Consider the following 19,801-nt stretch of genomic DNA (forward strand, 5'->3'; position numbering starts at 1 on the left):
CATGTCTTTATTACTTGTCCCAGGCTGTGCTCTTCTTATGAATTGTCTGAACATCTGTGAAAGTAGTTTATCCCCAACTGGTAGTTCTGTAATATTCTCCCTGACCAGTCCAAGAGCCAGTGTAACTAAGTATACGCTTTCCTTTTCCATTCTCTTTTCTTTGCTAGTCTTCTCCTCTTCCCAACCCCGATAGAAGTCTATTATCAAAAGCAATAAAGCATGGCATTTCTCTGACATCATGCTCATTCTGAGTAACACAGCAACAGTTTCTATATGATCATTTGTAAATTTGTCAAGCGTAAGAGAGGAGGGTGAATAAAACGGAGTGTCCTCTGACAAAGGAAAATAATGCTCGCAGATATTAACCTGCAAGAAAGCCCTGCCTCCCTCTCACTGACCTGGAGACTGTCCTAACAAGAGTGAATTTTGCTTTGGGAGAGAATTGCTGCAGAGGGGTATTTAGGATTAGATGAAAAAAACGTAAGAAAGGTCCTAGCCGGAAACCTCAGCACAGGGAAATAAATGCAGGCTTCGACGTGGCAGAGTAAGAACCCGATCCTTTGGGAAGAGGTAGGTGGCCATGCTCCTAGGCCTTTTCTTAGAAACACGAGGATAGAAACCCCACAGTCCTCTTCCCCTGGTGCACTGGTTTGGAAAAGGTGGGAGTTAATGGAGTATCTGCTTAACAGAATGTGTCTTTCTAGAAGACTTAGTTCTTCCCAGTTGTGACACTGAAACCTGGCTCGCCTAGCTGCAGAATTCTCTTTTAGTCAGGGAAACCAACTTCTAGCTGCCTCCTGGCTCTGGGGGGGGGCCAGGAGGGTCCTGCTCTCTCCATGGACGAAGTCCTTGAACATCTCTCCACTTATTTTTATTTTAGAGAGCAAACACAAGGCCACTTTCCTGCCTGACACAAGAGCCTTCTTTGCTTGACCTGAGGGCACCGTGCCCTCTTCTGCTTCTCTCCCTTACTCCCTGATCACAGCTGATAAGCTTGAAAGGGAGGACATCCTCACAAACGTGACGGTTTGCTGCTTCATTCATGGTATTAACTATATTCTTACTGTGTCCCTGAGCTGCTTGTTTTGATTTGTTTCTCAGTCTGCCCACCTTTGGGACGGTGCTTTGAACTCCCTAAATTTTTTTTTTTTAAATCACCACACAAACAGTGCCTCCCCTTCAAAGTCCTGGGCTCTCTGCCTGTTAGCTCCTCAGATGTTGTTTTCTAGCTCCATCTTGTTCAGATGGAAACATACGGCGGATCTGGTAAATCCTGGCCTCTAAAGTGTACAGTGCCGGTCCCCTGCTAAGGACTTTCTAGGGAGGATCTTGAGATTGAAACCTAAAGAGCTGGAGCCCCAGGGTCTGAAGAAGCTTCAGGTACACAAATGGGAGGCGTGAGAGAAAAGGAGGTAAAAGTGCAGCTCTGTGTAGGTTCACATCCTGCCTCTACCACCTGCCATCAGTAGAACCTTGGCCAGGTTACATAACCTCTGTATTCTCATCTGTGAAATGTGGATAATGATAGTGCCTAGTTTGCAGGGTTCTTTCTGGCATTAAATGAGATAATCTACTTAATAAGTGTTAGTTGTTATTTCTAAATTCGTACAGAAGTAAAGCTTCAACCTTGAGAACATGACAGGCACGTTTTATTGTGGTTGAAACGGTTAAAAGTTGGGTGTGTTCAGGACAGTGGTCGAATCCCATCTCAGTCTCTAGTTAGTTAGCCCCAGTTCTTTTCTCTGTAAGCTCAAATAATAATAGGAATGTACCTGAATAGCACAGTGAAGTTTTGAGGAGGATTAGATGAAGGAGTGGACTGATTATTAATTATACTCTCTAGAGCCTCATGAATTTCTTCAGTGTCCGGTGCTGGAGTGAGGTCACCAGTTCCTTTGGCTGTGAGACCAGCTGTTCCTAGGGCGATCTTGTTTTCCCCAGCAAATCCAGTTTAGCTTCATACCTTCCATCTCCCCTAAAATGTCATGTGAGCCCATATTTGAATAGAAGTCCAAAACCCTTTTTCCCCGCAAAGTCACATTTTAAGAAGTGCACATCAGTTGAGATGACTTGTAGGATTGCTTATCTGTTGAAAATCCAAAACCCAGAAGTAAACGAATTTTAGACAGGGTGAAGGCTACTTGTGCCTATTTTCACACCTGTATTCTTGCATGTGAAGTGCTTTGATGGGCTAACCACTTTATCATTTTATTGCACTTTATCACATCATAAATTTTTATATCTTGCTAACGATCCTACAGGAAGCTTAATTGTTTATAAGAACATCTTAGTTAACTGGAGTTCACCACGTTAAGCAGAACAGAAATTGAAGGGGTTATAAATGAAACATACTCAGTTCCTCTCATTTTAGTCAGGATGCTCTGTTCAGATAATGGGGAGATGCTGCTGGGTCAGAAGGACCCAGGATGCCTCGGCAGTACTCTCAACCATTCTTCCTCCTATTGTGTCATAGTGATGACTTCTTCTAAGTGTGGGTCCCCCATACCCCCCCCTCCACCGCTAACCCCCACATTTGAAGAGTAAAATCGCTGGATGAGATGCATGTGGTATTTCAGAGAAATTCTGACTTGTATTCTGGGAGGCATAAAACGTTGTCTGTGCAACTCATTCCTTACCAGGTGTTGCCTTCTGGGAGGGTAGAAGTTTGTAACTCTTTCAGAAGCTTGAGTTAATCTGTTCTGAATGAGCAGATAGCTAAAGCGTTGTATAGGAAATATTTAAAGCAGTTACTGCCACAACTGTATAGACTTGTAAGCAATACCTGTTAAGGGGCCCAGTAGTAAGGTCCCTCTCTCCTTAGAGCTGTTCCTTGATACATAGGGAAATCCCTCCTTTGGCCTCTAGGTCTCCCAGCTTGGTTGTATGGTCAGGTGATCCTACAAAAGCAAGTGCAGACCCAATTAATTGAAAGGACAGCCTTGCTGGGCCTTAAGTTCAATTGGCCACAGAATGCAAAGGCAACTGTAAACCAGGCTTTCCAAAAAGGAAGCCACCATTTTGGATCTGAGCACTTGAGATGTGGTTAGTCCCAATTGAGATAAGTTGTAAGTGTAAAGTGTACACTGAAATTTAGAAATGTAATCTTAAAAAAAAACAAAGAATGTAAAATAGCTCATTGAGAATCATTTTTATATTGTCTACATATTGGTAAAATTTTTATGTATTGGGTTAGATAAAATATATTTTTTAAAATTAGTTTCATTGTTCATTTTTTGCTTTTGAAATGAGATTAGAGAAATTTAAAATTATGTATGTGACTTGAATTATATTTCTATTAGGCATGGCTATTCTAGGTCCTTGGTGTGAGATAAATGTATTTGGAGGACCGAAGCTTAGGTTAAACTGGTTTGCTGGTAGAGTAGTTAAAACTGGTGTGAGAATCCTAGAATCCCAAATTCTGGCTCCTGTCCTTTCAGTCCTTCGTGCTTTCACAGCTGCTGCGCTATTGATCATGTCTGCTCTTTCCTCTGCCCTGGTCATCAGGGAAGCTGGACCTGTTCGCCCCCAGGAGCAATTAAGTATTACCTTCTGTATACTCTCAGAATACTTCACTGAGACCAGAAGGGTAGTTTCTGTAATACTGATCCCTCCACTAGCTTGGGACCTCAGGAAAAGCACTTCTTCATCTCTGGGTGCTTATACCCATTGTAGCATCTCCCACCTGAGAGAACACATGGAACAAAGGCTTATGGGAACCTCCTACGTGTATCTAAAAGTCTCTGATTCCTAACTGCCAGTTTCTTTTACTGCAGCCTCTTCCCATTTTAAGTAGTAAACATAGCCTGCAACCCCCTGCCTTTAGTCCTGTTTCTGCATTTCTCTTTTTCAGCCCTCACTCTTTTTTCATCTCTGCTGTTTCCCCCTGTGTCTTCGGACAAAACAAGCGAAAGGTAGGTGGAAGGTTTTAATAGCCTAACCAACCAAGAAGTAAACTTTAGAGAAGTTAAATTTGTTTGATCATTAACAGATGTTTGCATTTTTGTTTTATTCAGAAGATGTGGTCTTGAGTGAAGTATTTTTCACTTCTATTTAGTAGTTCTTCAGTACTCCTTTGCCTGCAAAAATCTGAGGGTAAGAAATTCCCCCCTCCCCCCTTTTGGCTATTCATGTTTTCCACTATCAGTAAAAATTTAAAAACAAATCAGCCTCTCACATAAAAGAAAACACCTGTTTGGCATGGAGAAATTGGCCAGGGAAGTCTTTTTCCTGACAGGCCAAAAGCGACCATCACAGGGCCCCTTATAAAAAAAAAAAAAAAGTCATTTTTTTTCTTTATTTCATGTGAGCATTGGCAGAAACTCTGACAAGCAGTTCTTCATATTTTATTATGTTCTTGTCTGCAGAATCTCTGTCAGGCAAAAACCTTGTCAGCGGAAAACCTGTCGTAGGATCAGAGGAGACAAAAACAGGTGTCACATAGGCAGTCAAAACTGAAGGAAAAAAGAGATTAGGCTAAAGAGAGAAAGGCAGACAATTACATTAATGCCATTGCTTTTATCTTATAGATGTGTGTTATTATCTCGGGGTGCTGAGTGCGCAATTGCCTCAAAGAAAAGTAGACAGGAGACAAGGGGAAACTTGATAGTTATTAGCTGAAGAGGCAGTGTGTCAAAGCTGGATGGGGTTCAAAGTTTTGCAAAGGAAAAAAACTGCAGGCAGCCAGCAATGGCTGTGTGGTTCTGCTTTCGGCTACATGAACCTAGTAGCAATCTAACATTTCGACTTGGAAACAGATCATAGAGAGAAAAATTAATGAAAGATCTCATTTGGAGGTTTTGGGGGTAGCATTTATCCTATAGACCATGCAGCTGAATCATAATAGTTTCTCTCATAAAATCTTGCCTCAATGTGAGACACGAAGACAGGCATTTGTCAGTTCAGCTGTGTTGTTTGGATATGTTTAAAACACCTATTATCAACACACTTTTAATTTAAAAAAGCTATTAAGAAACGCTTTTACTAAGTGTGAACATCTGCACATGCAAGCTGTAAATTAGGAGATCACATATGTGTGCCTCAGTCAGAGACTAAATGAACTTGGCAAGTGTTTTCTATTACTGGTTTTTAAGTACAGTAAAATATCTACAGGAACAATTTCTACATTTTAAAATTTGGATTTTTTTTGTGTGTGTGCCTGTTGGTCCTGATTAATAAAACTTGTCCTCTAATCAGAAATTAGGGTAATTACCATTATCAAATTGGGTAACCAGGATTCACAGAGCTAACCAGTATCTGCCCCCTCTTTGTTTACATCATTCAGGAGACTTCTTTTCTTAAAGTTTTGAGCTTTATGAAATATTTGTGATGGTATATAATAGTTTCATTTTGGAAATGGCTTAAACTCTGAGAGCCGTTTAGCCTTGTTGATAGCTTTTAGGTGTCAAAAGAACCAACTAGTAGAGAACGGGATGGTAACTTTAAGGCTTTCCTCTCTGCTCAATTGTACATCGATCATGTTAATGGAAAAATCGGCAAGCATTGCTCTAGTCCCTAACATTTTCTGATCATGCATTTAAAACTTGGTCAGTTTAGACTTTTCCTGAGACTGCCTTCTTAGCCCTTTTTTTATGAGCAGATCTTTATATAGAGGTCTTTTATCCCACCAGTCATAGATGCAAAGCAGTTTGATACTTGATATATGCCTTAAGCCAATCCAGCAATACAGAAGAAAACACGCATCAGTGTCAAAAGTATGTGTGATAGCCCAGAGTTTTAAGGGATTACAGTGGGAGAAAAAGATTGATTATAGATTTAGAATGAAATTTCAGGCTGACTTAGTGGGAGAGAGAAGGAAAAATACTTGTGTGACACAAAGGTGACGTTCATTAAAAAAAAAAAAAAAAAAGACCGAATATAATCATGTCTTTCTTTTAGGTATTTCCTACCAGCTGCTGGCTTTTTGTATCAGCTCTCTCTCTCAGTTTTGAAATACTTCTTCACTACATGTGAAAGAGTTTAAAGCACATGTTCTATCAAAAATAAATATGCCTTGCATTTATAATGTCTCCATAGTGAAATTCTGATACAGATATATGCTACTTAAAGAAAATTAAGTCTTTAAAGTTAATAAATTGGGAGTAGGGTGATTATTCTCTTACAGAAGAATTCATTTTCTGTTTGTTGAATACTTGTTCCGTTCAAGTAGCAAATTTCAGTAGTTACTTTTAAAGGGGGTATATTTTGTAGTCAGTGTGCATTTAATTCATTGATCTGTGAATTATATAAAGCAAGGTTTGTGTAGTCAACTTTCAGCTCACCTTGGTGACTAGAGATTGGATAGAACAGCAGCAGGAATAATAATAATCCCCAAACCTGGTTTCAGCAAGTAGATTCGGTTAGTCAGTCTCTTCTTAGACTTACTGTCAAGTTTGCAGATTGCATTTGCTCTTTCCCCTTACCACCTTCTGATGGAGATGCATATGAGGAGAGACATGCCCCCAAAAGTGGGCCATGGAAGGAAAAGGAAGGAGGAAGAGAAGCAAAACCAAGGATCTGTTTAATCTCCTTGCCAGGAGAGTGAGCTTCTGAATAACCCAGTGTTGACAGTCTACTTTTACGTGTGCCTCCGTCAGACTTTAATGATTTCCAAAGTCTGTTGTGAGGACTTTATTATGCATAAGGCCACAGGGGGGAAATGCCAGTCAGTTTGAAATATTACCTAGATAGTCTCAAGTGGAGCTCAAATTCTACCCTCGACTAATTGTCGGTGTGTGTGTGCATATCCATACACACTCAAAGCTGCATGTCAGCCAGGGAACAATTAAAATCCGTAAGACAGTGGGAGCTCATTGGAGCTCCTACTGTCCCCCTTTCCTCCCTACAGTGTAGGATCACATTCCTAACGGACCATAAGAGTATTCATATACCTATCCCTCATGTATTAAGGCACAAGAAAAAAATCGGGCATCATTCACATAAGGCAGATAAGATATAGTAACGTAATCAGGGTTTTTGGAGGCGTGGCAGAGGTGGTGTTGTTGTTGTTGTCGTTGCTGTTTTGTTTGTTTTTTTTTTTGACTTAAAAACACTGACACACTATTTGTTCAAGAAGAAAAATAAGCCCTTCACACAGAAGGGCTGACAGATTTTATCACCAGGCTTGGGGATCAACTCTTTCAGCTACGTATCATTCCTTTTCTTCTTTCCTTAAAAAAAAAATTCTAAAAGCAAGCCGTCTTTCTCTTTGGTATTAAGTATCCTAATTAATTCAGCCTTGACAGTTCCAGTTAGAAAGTTATGACTTAAATGGAACATGAGTTGTTTTATACTTAATTTGCTCCCAGTTACACAGTTCTCTCCCCCCAAAAGTAGTGAATACAATGTGCAGATCTAAATATTACTTCAAGTCGTAAGGACTTTTTCTCTTAGTAACAATCATGGTCCACCTTCCTGATCGATCACCTGATTCACTAAAAAGTTTTTTAATATGTCATCATTGCCATTTATTAATGTTCTTCCCCAGTGCTACGGCTTTTATTGGGAACTGGCTTACAACCTATGGGTGGGTTAAGGCTTTGCCCTGTGCCTTGATGCTCTTGGCCTAGTAAGAGAGCTGAGTCTTATAATGGGAAAGGATTGATCTTTTAATGATTCCAAAGGGCCCCTTTATGATGAAATTCTAAATATGCAAAATCCCATTAAACCTGTAGAAGTTCATGGGCTAGCTACCTTGAAATGACATATCATTATATTGGGCATAGTGTGCATATTATAAAGTATCGTATAATTGGAAATGATTGGCCATATTAGCAAGAATGAAGAGCCACCCACCCTTATAAATTCAGAGGTTATGGTCTGGGTACTTGAAGTAGGAAAGGGAACAATATTCTGAATGATAAGTAATCAAAACTTAAAAATCTGCCCCCAGAAATTGCCCTAATAAAATTCTGTCACTAACAACTGTTTTTATTTGACTCTTCAAGTAATCGTGGAAAGAATTCCATAAAACAACATTTAAAGACACATTGAAATGTTAACCTCTTAGAAATTAAAATAGTATTCTAGGACTCACAGCTCCTAAAAGCTGACCACTTGATGCTATTATAATTTGGAATCCTAAGGGGAGTTGGGGCAAGAGACTGTAGTTCTTGAAACAATTAGCTTTGCAATTTAAGGCTCACTTGGCTTTCTCCCAAAATGAAAGAATAAGACTTCTTTAATTTTTTTTTTATTTCTAAAATTGCTTCAAATTAGCATTTAAAAATTTAAAAATATCCAGGACAGGACTGGAAATTAGTGAAATAAAAGGCTTCCTTTTAGACCGTTTTCATACAAATTTTTAATTGTTTTACTCTGCGAAGTAGGTGGCTTTGAAAAATCGTTCCATTTGGCTCACTTTTTATTTTATTGAATGGCTATAAGCTTCACACCGCCATGCCTGAACAACTATTCGATGGAATCCACTGGACATCAGGGCCCTGAAGTATTTGAGCGTATTCCTGTGAAAACCACCTAAGTCACTTGAATTTGGCTTTTAAAGAAAGTTATGTTTAAAAAAAGTTGTGGAAAACTAAGAACTATAAACTATCACTGAGAGCCAATTTTCTAGGATCGGTGAAAAGCACTTTTATACTCCTACATTAAGAAAAAAATGTATCTGAATATGGTCTTATTTCTGTGACCTTCACAGAAAATATTGGAAGTGAAGTCTGTAGAATTACAGGTTTACATTTATTTTAATTTATTTGAAGGTTTGGGGAGTAATTCCTGTTATTAAAAATCAAAATAAAAAAATAGTTATTCACATTTCATTTAATAGATGCAAGTTCTTTTATAACCACCCCTCACACACTGCCGGTACTATTTTATACATTTGAAAACTGAATTTTATAAAGGACATTACTTTGTTCTTTAAGTTAGCAACGTAGTTAAAAGTATATATTACTTCATATTTATTCCATATTTTGCATTACATTTTATACTTATTTTACATTTACGTTACACACTTACATTAATGAAGCACAGAAATTCCGGCTCTTGTCCTTATGGTGATTCTGTTCCTGACAGAAATGAGTTTTCTTCATACTGACTTGTGTGTCTTTTTTGGGTCTTGTGGCCTAGCCACCACTTTCCTTTGAAAAACTATAGATCCTATCAAAGTGTTTATTGAAATTATATCCAGGCTTCAATTTCTCCTTTGTTTTATAGCCTGAAAATTACCAGTTTAAACTTCTGTTTCTGGCATTGTAAAGAAATCCAGGTAAATTATGTTCCCTCAGTAACCTAATTCACAGTGTAAGAAGCTCTTATTGTATGATTTTTTTTTCTTTTTCTAACTAGTGTCCATATTGTACAGTTAAACCCTTTTCTTTTTCCCAAGAAAATTCTGCATACTAAAAAAGAGGTTAATTTGTCTGTTTGCTTTTTTTCTTTCCTCCAGACCTTTTACAAAAGAAAAATAATCTTTTCTTTGTAGATGCTCTTCTTACCTTATTGTGTTGACTGTTCTCTGACCCCTTTCCAAAGTCTATACACTTGTCCCTTGGTATCCAAGGAATTTGGTTCCAGGACCCGCACGGATATCAAAATCCATGGATGCTCAAGTCTCTTATATAAAAACGCTGTAGTATTTGCATATAACCTATGCATATCCTCCCAAATCCACCATATACGTTCATCATCTCTAGATTACTTATAATACCTAATACAATGTCAATGCTATGTAAGTAGTTGTAGGACATGGCAAATTCAAGTTTTGCTTTTTTGGAACTTTATGGAATTTTTTGTTTGTGAATATTTTCCATCCACGGTTGGTTGAGTCCATGGATCAGTACCCATGGATATGGAGGAGGACTGGCTCTACTATACCTTTTCCTATAGCTAGGAGACCATAGATCTAGCACATGGATCACAAACTTAGTGATCTGAACTATGATTCTCATCATGTCTGTTCATTATGATGTGGCCTCTGCACCCTGGTATTAAGCTTGTTTTCTTTAATACCACTAGATCTCATACTGCTTTTACCTAGAAATCCATTGGATGCCCCCAAATAGTGCTTGAAGTGGTAGGAAAGGGAATAAATTATGCAACTTTAGTTAATTTCTGCTCAGCTAGCAGCCCCATCTCACTTCCTAAACTGCTGTAATTACCTACCCCCACTGTTGTCTAGAGTGTAAAGAGCAGAGGGGAGGGCTGAGAATGAGACGTGAGTGAAATTAAGAATTGGGTGGCACAGTGGAATCGAATCCTGTCTTTGCACACTAGCTGTGTCCATCCACTCAACAATATGAGAGCCGAACACCCTTGATTGATTATGTTTCAGATATGGTTGCTGAAGCTCTTATGATAAAATAGGCACGGAAGCGACCCAGTAAATGGGCAACATGTAGTTGGTATGTGCATGATTGGCTCACTTTAAGTGCTATCATTGTTGAGACAGTTTGCTCTTAGATGAGGGGACCTCTCCAAGTTTTATAGAAAAGGAAAACAGAACTTGTATGGAAGCTGGAAGAAAAGGGTAGTTAAAAAGGTAAAGAAAGAAAGAGGAAAGGCCCTTAATGAACAGCATTGAAAAATTGAAAATTTGAAAAATGTAGCTCAGCAGTTGGAACCCTGCTTGTCTCTCCAGCCTCATAATGTGCTACTCTCCCTTGTTCACGTCCTAGCAGAAATGGCTTTGCCTGGAACGCCCCATCCCTAGCCCTGTTTAAATTATGTTCTCATGTCACATACCCAGTTTGTAATACTGTGTGTTAATGTGTATTTTTTTAAAGTCTGCTTTCCTCACTAGTTTTGTTAGAAAGGCAGTGGGCAGCTCACTTTTGTTGGAACAGAGAGCCATGTTAGAGGGTTATTAGGCTGGAAAGTAGTAAATCAGTCTTTCCAAGGTCTTCTGACCCAGGTTAAGAATTTGGGGGCTGGGAGGGTAGGGCTGGAGCATTACTGGAAACTTTTGAGCAGAAAAGAGACATATTCTAAGCAGCCTTTTGAGAATACTGACTTGAGAACTGACTCTGTTCTTTCTGTATTACACCAGAGAGAGCAGAGGCAGACCACACCACACCAGACCAGCCAGGAGTCGCTTGCAGTAGTGGACTTAGGAGGGTCTAAAAGCCTCTACTGAAGTGGTAGAAGTTAGGCCAGAGAGGAGGGTTAGATCCAGGGGAACTGCAGTGGAGACATTTACGGGGACTAGGTAGTCAGAGATAATTTTGAGTGTTCATGCTATATAAAGTTCAGTGAGAAAAACAACAACAAGATAGAAATTTGTAACTAGTGTGTGACCCTTAACTACATAAAATTATGGACTGAAGAAAAGTAGATGCAGCTACATCAACATGTAGACAATAGTGCCTTTGGTTGGTGGGATTATGTATGACTGTCTTCCGTTCGTTTTTCTTTTTCTCAAATTTATATTTTTTCAATGAGCATCTATGAGATATTCAGTCAAAAAAAATCACAACAAAAAAGATTTGATTTCAGGCATTTTGGCCTAGTTTCTTGGGTTTACCTTTCACAGCAGTAGGGGTCACAAGTACATGTTTGGAGTTGAGGGCACAGAGTTTGGGTAGAACTCAACTTACAGGTTAGGGATGGCCGGTGTAGTATAGGTGTAGTTGGATTCCTAGAGGCAGATGATCACAGGTGGGCAGCTGGAGAGGCAGCTCCTCTGGAATCCTGATGGGTCCCCTGCATCTCAGTTGATTTCCCGTCCAAATCCTCCAAACCTGAAAATCTCAGTCATCCTGTAACCCTGACTCATCTTCACTCCAGGCATCTGTTTTCTTCCCCGTACTTGTTAGCTTGGTCTTGATTCTTTGTTCTCCTTTTCTTTCTCCTTGTACTAAGGTAGTGGTCTTCATGCTATTGTCTTGCCTGCCCCCAAAAGAATTTTGAAAACAAAGTTCCATCCTAACATTTTCATATGCTAAGCCACTTGCCAAGGTCATGCAGCAAGTTGGTGGCAGAGCTAGCATTTGAACCCTTGGAGTCTAGCCCTAGAAACTCTGTCCTTAATCTGGAGGATAACAAGCACTCTTGAAACACTGGGAACTTCACATCATTGTTCTAAGTCATTATTTTTTCTCTTAACTCTTGTTTCCAGTTCACTGTCCCCAAATAACATTACCACAAATGAAATCATATGTTCACTGCAAAGTCTTTTATCATTCATGTCTGCAAGGAAAATTAAGAAAATAAGATAATATATCCATAAATGGAAATTTTATTGTTTAATTTTGATCAAGAAGAATAAGATCAAAGCAATATAAATATTACATATTTTCATAATTTATTAAACATAAAGTAGATTCTTGTCAGAAATGCATCTGTCAATAAAATGGATAGGGCAATAAATTTTTTTCTTCCTAGATTAGTTCATGTATCAATAAATGAATAGTACTTATTGTAAGAAAGAGGAAAGGTACACTGTCGGTTCCTTCCCCATTTTTGCAGATCTAAGCGCTCAGACACCTGTTCACATGAATACGTGGGACTAGGAACTTTATCACATTGTCATTCGGTTCTTAGAAATCATTTCAGATTATGTGCCAACAATTACACAGTGATCAGTTAGTTTCTCTTTGTTTCATCCACCTTATTACCCAGATGTTGTTAGAGTCATTTACTTTCTCAATTTCTGGAGAAAGACATTAACAAGACATAGCAAATGCCAATTTATAAACTTAGCTGTTAGTCTTTCACTTAGCGGCATATCATTTATTCTTGTATACACCAAAAGGACCGAGAAAATTAAAATACTGTGTTAGTTATTCAGATGACTTCTGCAATATATCTTTTTTTTAAGGTGATAACTTTTATTACTGCATATTTAGCTTTCTTAATTGATGAAAATTTCCACCAGTGCTCATGGCCAAATCAGGCTGAATTATCATTGGGAAAAGAAATGAACTCACATTTCAATACAAATGAATGTATTAATATGCATTTTGAGAAAAGTTGTAAATAATAAATTATGAACTGCAAGTCATAGGATAGTTTGCTAAAACAGTCTAGAATAAAATGTGGAGCTAATAAAATTAATAAGTGTACAATAGAAATGCTATTTCACATTACTTAATTAGTAATGATGCACTATGATGTATAACTTAAGATTTTTATGAAATGAGGAGTATGTTAAAAGTCAGGGTATTACTTTAATAATGATTTGTGTATCACAATCTGGTGTTGGACTTTAGGAACAAAGTAGATAAGAGCCATATTTTATAAAAACATGGTCAAACTTTTAATGTGTTTAATGAAAGAAGTTATATACTGCTAAAAATTAAGTGCTTTGGCATTTAGGTCATAATTTAATTTTATTTCTGTTAACAGGATGTAGACATATTCAAAACTTTATAAGATGAAAATGATTAATCATAACAAATATTTTGATAGTATTTGATTAAATGGGTAGTAACTACCTTATTAAATGATAAACATTGTTTCTGAATTTCTGTAAAATTCCTATCCACAGGTTTTATTCAGTGCATCTTCCAAATTTCATAGGTCTGGGAAAATATTCAAACTGAATTTAAAAGAGTGGGCATCACATGTGCTCGGGGGCTTTTTGTCCCAGGTGATGACACCTCCTGGGGATGAGTGTCAGGAATAATTGAAAAGAATGGAGGGAAAAGCCATTTTCAGCATTAGACACTTTTGCTTTGCGCTCACAGGATACTTCCTAAAAAGTGATACCTTATTAAATAGGAATGCAAGAGGTGAGTGCATGACTGTTGCCCATTTTACATAATGTCTGAATTCTGAATGCTCCAGCATAGACCCGAATATCAGGTTCTAGCTACCCTTTACTTGTATATGCATGATCAGGGGAAGAGGGCCCTTTTCCAGGTTCTTGGTGTTTTTATTAATCCTTAAACAAGGCTTCATAAAGCGATTCAAACTGGCCACTATTTTGACCCCCAGGAGAGCTTTACACCCTGCGCCAGTGCGCTGTATAAGTCAAGTCAGAGTTATGCCTTTATTTGGTAAAGGAAAGAAGGGTATAGTTTTCACAGGAGGATTGGGGATGGATAATCTGCATGAACAGGCGGGCCTGTTCTCAGGGGGATCAGTTTTAGGAAAGAGTAAATATGGGATTACAGGATCTGGAAATTGAGTCCCCATGTCTGCGTATCTCTGAAAGGCCCGTGCATACCCCAGGTTTAGGCAGATCATCATTTGAAGTCCACTGAGTCAGGGCATCTCCCAGTGGAGTATTGCAAACATTTTCTACCCTGTTCACTTAACTCGTAAGTTATCCTGCCCTCTAACTCATCTCCGTGGTTTTCAGTGGCATGTATTGTAGGCGTGTATGTCAGCATCACCTGTGGTAATTTTTCACCCGAACCATGACCATCTCCCTCTCGACCCTTCTTCCTTAGGGATTGTGGCTCTGTGGCCATGTGTCCCCAGCTGACACCTATTGCTTTAAATAAACTTCTGGACTCTCGTCAGAGTTTTACATCTAAAATTATAAGTCATTTTCATCTTATAAAATGTTTAATATTTTCTATATCCTATTAACCAGAAATAAAATTATATTATAACCTTTCCACAGGTTTTGGCCTGCAGTGTTAAGGTTTCTTACAGACTGCCCATCTGACTTTTCTGTATTTATCTTCAACTCTTTTGCTGCAAGCCAGACACATTCTTTGGATATTCAGTTCTCTGACACACACCTCATTAGTGCAGTGGTTCTCAAAGCATTGTCCCTGGCCAGCAGCATCAGTGTCTTGTGGAGACTTGTTAGAAATGCCAGTTCTTGGCCCCCACCCCTGACCCAGTGAATCAGAAACTCCAGGGGAAGGTGGCCCAGCCATCTGACCTGTGTTTTAACAAGCCCTTCATCTGATTTTGAGACACATAATGTTTGAGAACCCCTGCCTTAGTTCCGTCTACCTGGACTGTCGTCCTCCTTTCTCGCTTGCTGATGACTTATAAGAGTATTCCTTCCCGGCAGAGTGGCCCTCTCTTCTGTGTCCTACAGTACTTTATCACATCTCTTTTACAGCAAAGATGACTTTTGCATCTGCATGCGGTACCTGCCTTGGTGATAAGTTGTTAAGTGCCAGTGAATAAACGCATGTATGCATGAATGAAGGAGAAGAGCATTTTAGGAGGAATGGTGTTCAATCAGGTCAGCTGCTATGGCGAGATCATGGAGAAGAATGAAGAGAAAAGCGATGGGATTTTGTAGTAAGGCAGGTGTTGGTGACCTTTGAAATGCTTGCTTCAGCAGAGTGACGGGCAGGAAGCCCAGATTGTTGGGAGTTAGAGACTTCCAACATGATGAAGACTTGCACGTTTCCAGAGTTGCTTATTGACTGTTTATCTGAACGTGTGGTAGAAAAAGAAGTTCTTGGGAGAAATAATTAAGTGACCTTAGGCCAGTTACTGACCCTCACGGAATCTGTGATCTCCAAATAGGCAGTAATAGTAATACCTTGTGTTTTAAGTTTTTTTAAAGGATTAAACGAGATTATTGTAACCCTTTAGAATGATGCCTAACATTTAGTTAGTACTTAAATGGTCATTTCCTTTATTCCCCTTCCCCGTACAACAATAATTTTTATTTATTAATGTTGTTGATGGCATCCATCACCCTTTGCAAATTTGTATGAGATATGAATTGTTCAGGATACCCTCATTCCAGTCACTGGAGAAATTGTGAATTGCATTTGGCCTGGAACTAACATACCTTGTTGGACCACTGACAGCTCCTTTGAAATACATGTTATCTAGCTGGAAGGACACCCCAAAAAGGTACTTGTCTTAGTTAAGGCTCTTTTAGATACAAATTACAGAATCCTACCTCAAGCAGACATAGAGAGAGAGAAGGGGAGAGAGAGCTTTTGTTGACTCGTGTAACTGAAAATTCTGGGAGGGTCGAACCCTCAGGCACTGCCATCTCTGTATCTTCTGGATCAAACAACATTGTCAGTCCTTAGTCTTTCTCAGACCATCCTGTGGCTCAACTGTCCTCCATGTGACTCTCATTCCCAAGCATGTTTGCCAGCTACAAATTTCAAGAAGAGGGAAGAACTCCCTAGTATTTCTAACTGAAAGCCTGGATTCAATATCACTCTTCAGACTTAGGTCACTTGCCCATTCTTTTCTGCTTTTTTTTTTTTTTTTTTTTTTTTTTTGCGGTACGTGGGCCTCTCACTGTAGTGGCCTCTCCCGTTGCGGAGCACAGGCTCCGGACGCGCTTGCTCAGCGGCTATGGCTCACGGGCCCAGCCACTCCGCGGCATATGGGATCTTCCCGGACCGGGGCACGAACCCGTGTCCCCTGCATCGGCAGGCGGACTCTCAACCACTGCGCCACCAGGGGAGCCCCACTTGCCCATTCTTAAACTGGTTGTCTTGGCCAAGGAACTGGGAGGTACTGGTTTTCCAGGCCTGGCTTCAGGAATATTCTGTTCTATGAAATAAATGGTACTGAGTGTAGGAGAAAAGGGGTTCCCTGAAGGGAAATCCAGTTTCTGTTCCCAGAATGAAGGGGAGGCACGGCAGGCGAAACAATTGATATCATATTATTGTACAGACAAGTGCTTTTCAAATTGTGCTTCTGGGAACTCTAGGGGTCCCACTGAGATGCTTAAACAGGAGGAAGGGAAGAAGAGGGTAACGCGTGGTGGGAAGTTGTCAAATTCATGCTCACTCGAGCTTTATTAAGAGTAGCTTCACTTTCATATATTTTTATACCCAATTTCTGGCTAAGATTTCATTTGAAAGTGGAATTTTGGCAATACCATTGAAATAGGACAATTTTAGCAGATGGTTAGGTCCGTAGCTCATAAAGGTAGATGACCATCATTTTCCCACTCCATCCTGCTGAACAAGTTCTTGCCCTACCTTTCCTTCGTTCCCATTGGCCCAACTCATATTACTAACCCACCTGAGATCCAGACTTGAATCCCCCAGTCAGACATAGGAAGAGCATGACATTAGGCAGAAGTCCAGTTCTCAGTTTACTGTTATTGTGACAGTTTAAAAATTGTTACTTAACCCTTTGCCGACCAAGGAGACGTCCCCTCCCAAAGCTGGTGTCAACTTGGTGACGCAGTACAGTCCAGCAGTTATAAAGCAGAAAATTTGATTCATTCAAGAAATTTGACCGAGCATAATCTTTGATGATATGTTTATGCTGAAATTTGCAGTTGACATCTGCAAGCTGAGCAGTTTAATTTTTCAAGCCTTCCTCTGTGGCTCATCTCCTAGGTAACTGCTGCTTAAATCACACCCGTGGGACTTTTTCCTTATCAACTATTGACTTTCTTTAACTATTTGGCCCGCCCCTTCATTTTCCATATCAGAGCCCAAAATGTAGCTATTTGTGTAAATAAAGTTTTATTGGAACATAGACATGCCCATTAGTTTAATTTAAGTCTGCTCTGTTTTCCCTCTATAGTAGCAGAGGTGAGTAGCTGTGAAACACGGAGCATGGCCCATAAACCTAAAATGTTTACAGTCCGAACCTTTACAGAAAAAGTTGTTAACCTCCACTGTATATTTATGTGGCCTATTTATTTATGTGTCTTCCTACTTCTTGACATGTGGCATGCTAAAGAATCAGTAATGTCCTTTTAATACTCTCACTTTCTGACGGTCTCAAAAGCATATATAGGGAAATACTTTTGCTTTTACCTGTTCCACCTGTGCTCTTTCAATTCTCTGAACAACTTCTCTTTGTTTCTGTGCCCTCAACAGTTTAGTCCTCTTCATCTTCTAAAACTTCCAGCCCTTTTTAAGGAGTGAGAGGGAGAGGGGTGACAGCTTTCCGCCTGGCCCTAGGACACACTGGTGCACACACCTGCATATACTTAATGCATAGATACAAGGTGCCGAACACATGGACAAAAATCAGGTTTGGTGTCATTTTATTTCCCCTCTACTCATCCCTCCCAGTTTCATATTTGTTGTGCTCACAGCGGTATAATTTTGTGAAGAAGTGCTTGATATGGGCCAGGAAGGTTGATAAAGGGAAACGGAAGAGGAGATTTCCCTTGACCTGCGTGCTGGATTTCTGTAAGCACAGCAGCGACTCATCAGAAGGCTGAGTAGTTAAGCTGTACTTGAAGAAAAACAGGGATAATAATACCTCTTTCCTGCATTTTTGCTGTCTAAATGCCCTGTGGAGCGAGAGAAGACTTCAATCCCTGCGCTGGTGAATCCCTTATCTTTCCCAAACGTTAAATTAATTTTTAAAGCTATTTATTCAAAGTTGACTTAACCACTAGAATAGGAAAGATCAGACAAATCAGCTTCAAGAAGTGAAGTATGAGGAAACGCGAACTCTTTGACAAAGTATTCCTGGGAGTAAATGTGTTGAATGAAGCCAGCGGGTAAATGATAAGGGCCTTTACACTGTGGATGTAAGAAGGCAATTTATCAAGAGTACATGAACTCTCCAGTGACCACAAGTCAGGAGGAAACGAGAGTGGAGGAGGAGCCCTAAAAAAATACACTTGAAATACTAAAAAGTGTGAGTGTGTGCGCGCGTGCACTTTTAAATACACACATTAATATGCAGAAATACCGGTGTATTAAAAGAGGAGCTGCTCAGAGTGTACACATACGGTAGCCTGTGCTGTTGGGGAGAAACCTTGGGTGCTTGCAGGTAGAGTTAGGATTTGAGCCTGGTGGTTGTTGTCTGATACCCATTTGCCAGACTCATGAGATTAGATGACCATCTTTCAGGCTCACGTGTTTCTCTCTTTTAATCTTCAGAAGGTCATGTGTACAATTCTGATAGTTGAGCTAATGCTTTTGTGTTCTCTTCAGGAGTTCAAAGCACCTCTCATTCGTTATCTCATTCATCTTTTCAGCATCTCTTTGAGCCCTGTAGGTGAGACAGCACTATCTTAATGGGTCACTTTAGAGAAACTGAGGAAAAATGTCATCACATTATCTGCAATAGGGTTCCGGGTAACTCAGATAAGGATGGGGATGAGAATGTATGGCTTTATCTTGGCTTTCAGAGCTAGGGAGAAGAGATGTGATTTCTTAGATTTGAGGAGAAAAAAGCCTAATTGTTGAAATATTAGTTCCACTAAAAATATTTACTCTGAGAATGGTCATCCCCAGTTTTCTGTGCTGAAATGACGCAGCTGAAATACAGAGAAATTCTTGTACTTTGATTGTAGTCATTTTTTTTTCCAGTTTCATCTCATGCTGAGCCCTTGTCAGAGCTGTTAATAAAATACCTAATTATGACTTGAATTCCTTTTCTTGTTTGTTTCTCCTGAATAACTTTTAGAGAACATTGAACTAACAGGTAAACAGCAAGAGGGGAATTTAGGAGAATTAAGTTTTGGGATAATTCCCCTTAGCTAATTCAGCTTTTAGGTAAATGACTAGTCCCCCGACCCAGAGGTCAGCTTTCCTTATTCCCTCTGAGTTAGTCCTTTTTCCCCTGTAAGTCTAAAGAACACCTTTCTTTTCCTCTTCAAACCATCCAGGTATCATAAGGGGTGAATCTTACTCAGAAAAACGATGTTGGTTGAGCCCGCTCTTGTGGCCGAGTTGGCAGTTTTGTGCGTGTTCCTTCTTTTGGTGCAGGGAGGGGAATACCGCGGTAACTTGGGTTGAGCCATAGTTCAATTAGCAAATTAATTAGTCAGGTTTTTAGCGCCAGCCACAGTCATTTAGAAACCTCCTCAGTGGCTCTCTTCCTGAAAGCCAAATGTATTTTGTATTTGCTGTCGTCTGCAATTTATAAACACACGGAATCCAAAAAAACAAACAAACAAAACCGGGAGGAGGTGGGAAGAGCACTATTTACATTGCACAGTCCTGCTGAGACATCTGTGATTATGATCCAGCTATTAGACATG

General features: G+C 39.6%; 1 protein-coding gene across 3 annotated transcripts in view; it reads left to right on the top strand.

Moving 5' to 3' along the window:
- The window catches only part of BNC2 (basonuclin 2), a 419,458-nt gene that overhangs the window by 272,839 nt on the left and 126,818 nt on the right, over positions 1 to 19,801 (top strand). The window lies entirely within an intron of this gene.

Source organism: Monodon monoceros, unplaced genomic scaffold, assembly GCF_005190385.1.
Source record: "Monodon monoceros isolate NGI ecotype Baffin Bay Population unplaced genomic scaffold, NGI_Narwhal_1 Super_Scaffold_5, whole genome shotgun sequence".
Taxonomy (NCBI): domain Eukaryota; kingdom Metazoa; phylum Chordata; class Mammalia; order Artiodactyla; family Monodontidae; genus Monodon; species Monodon monoceros.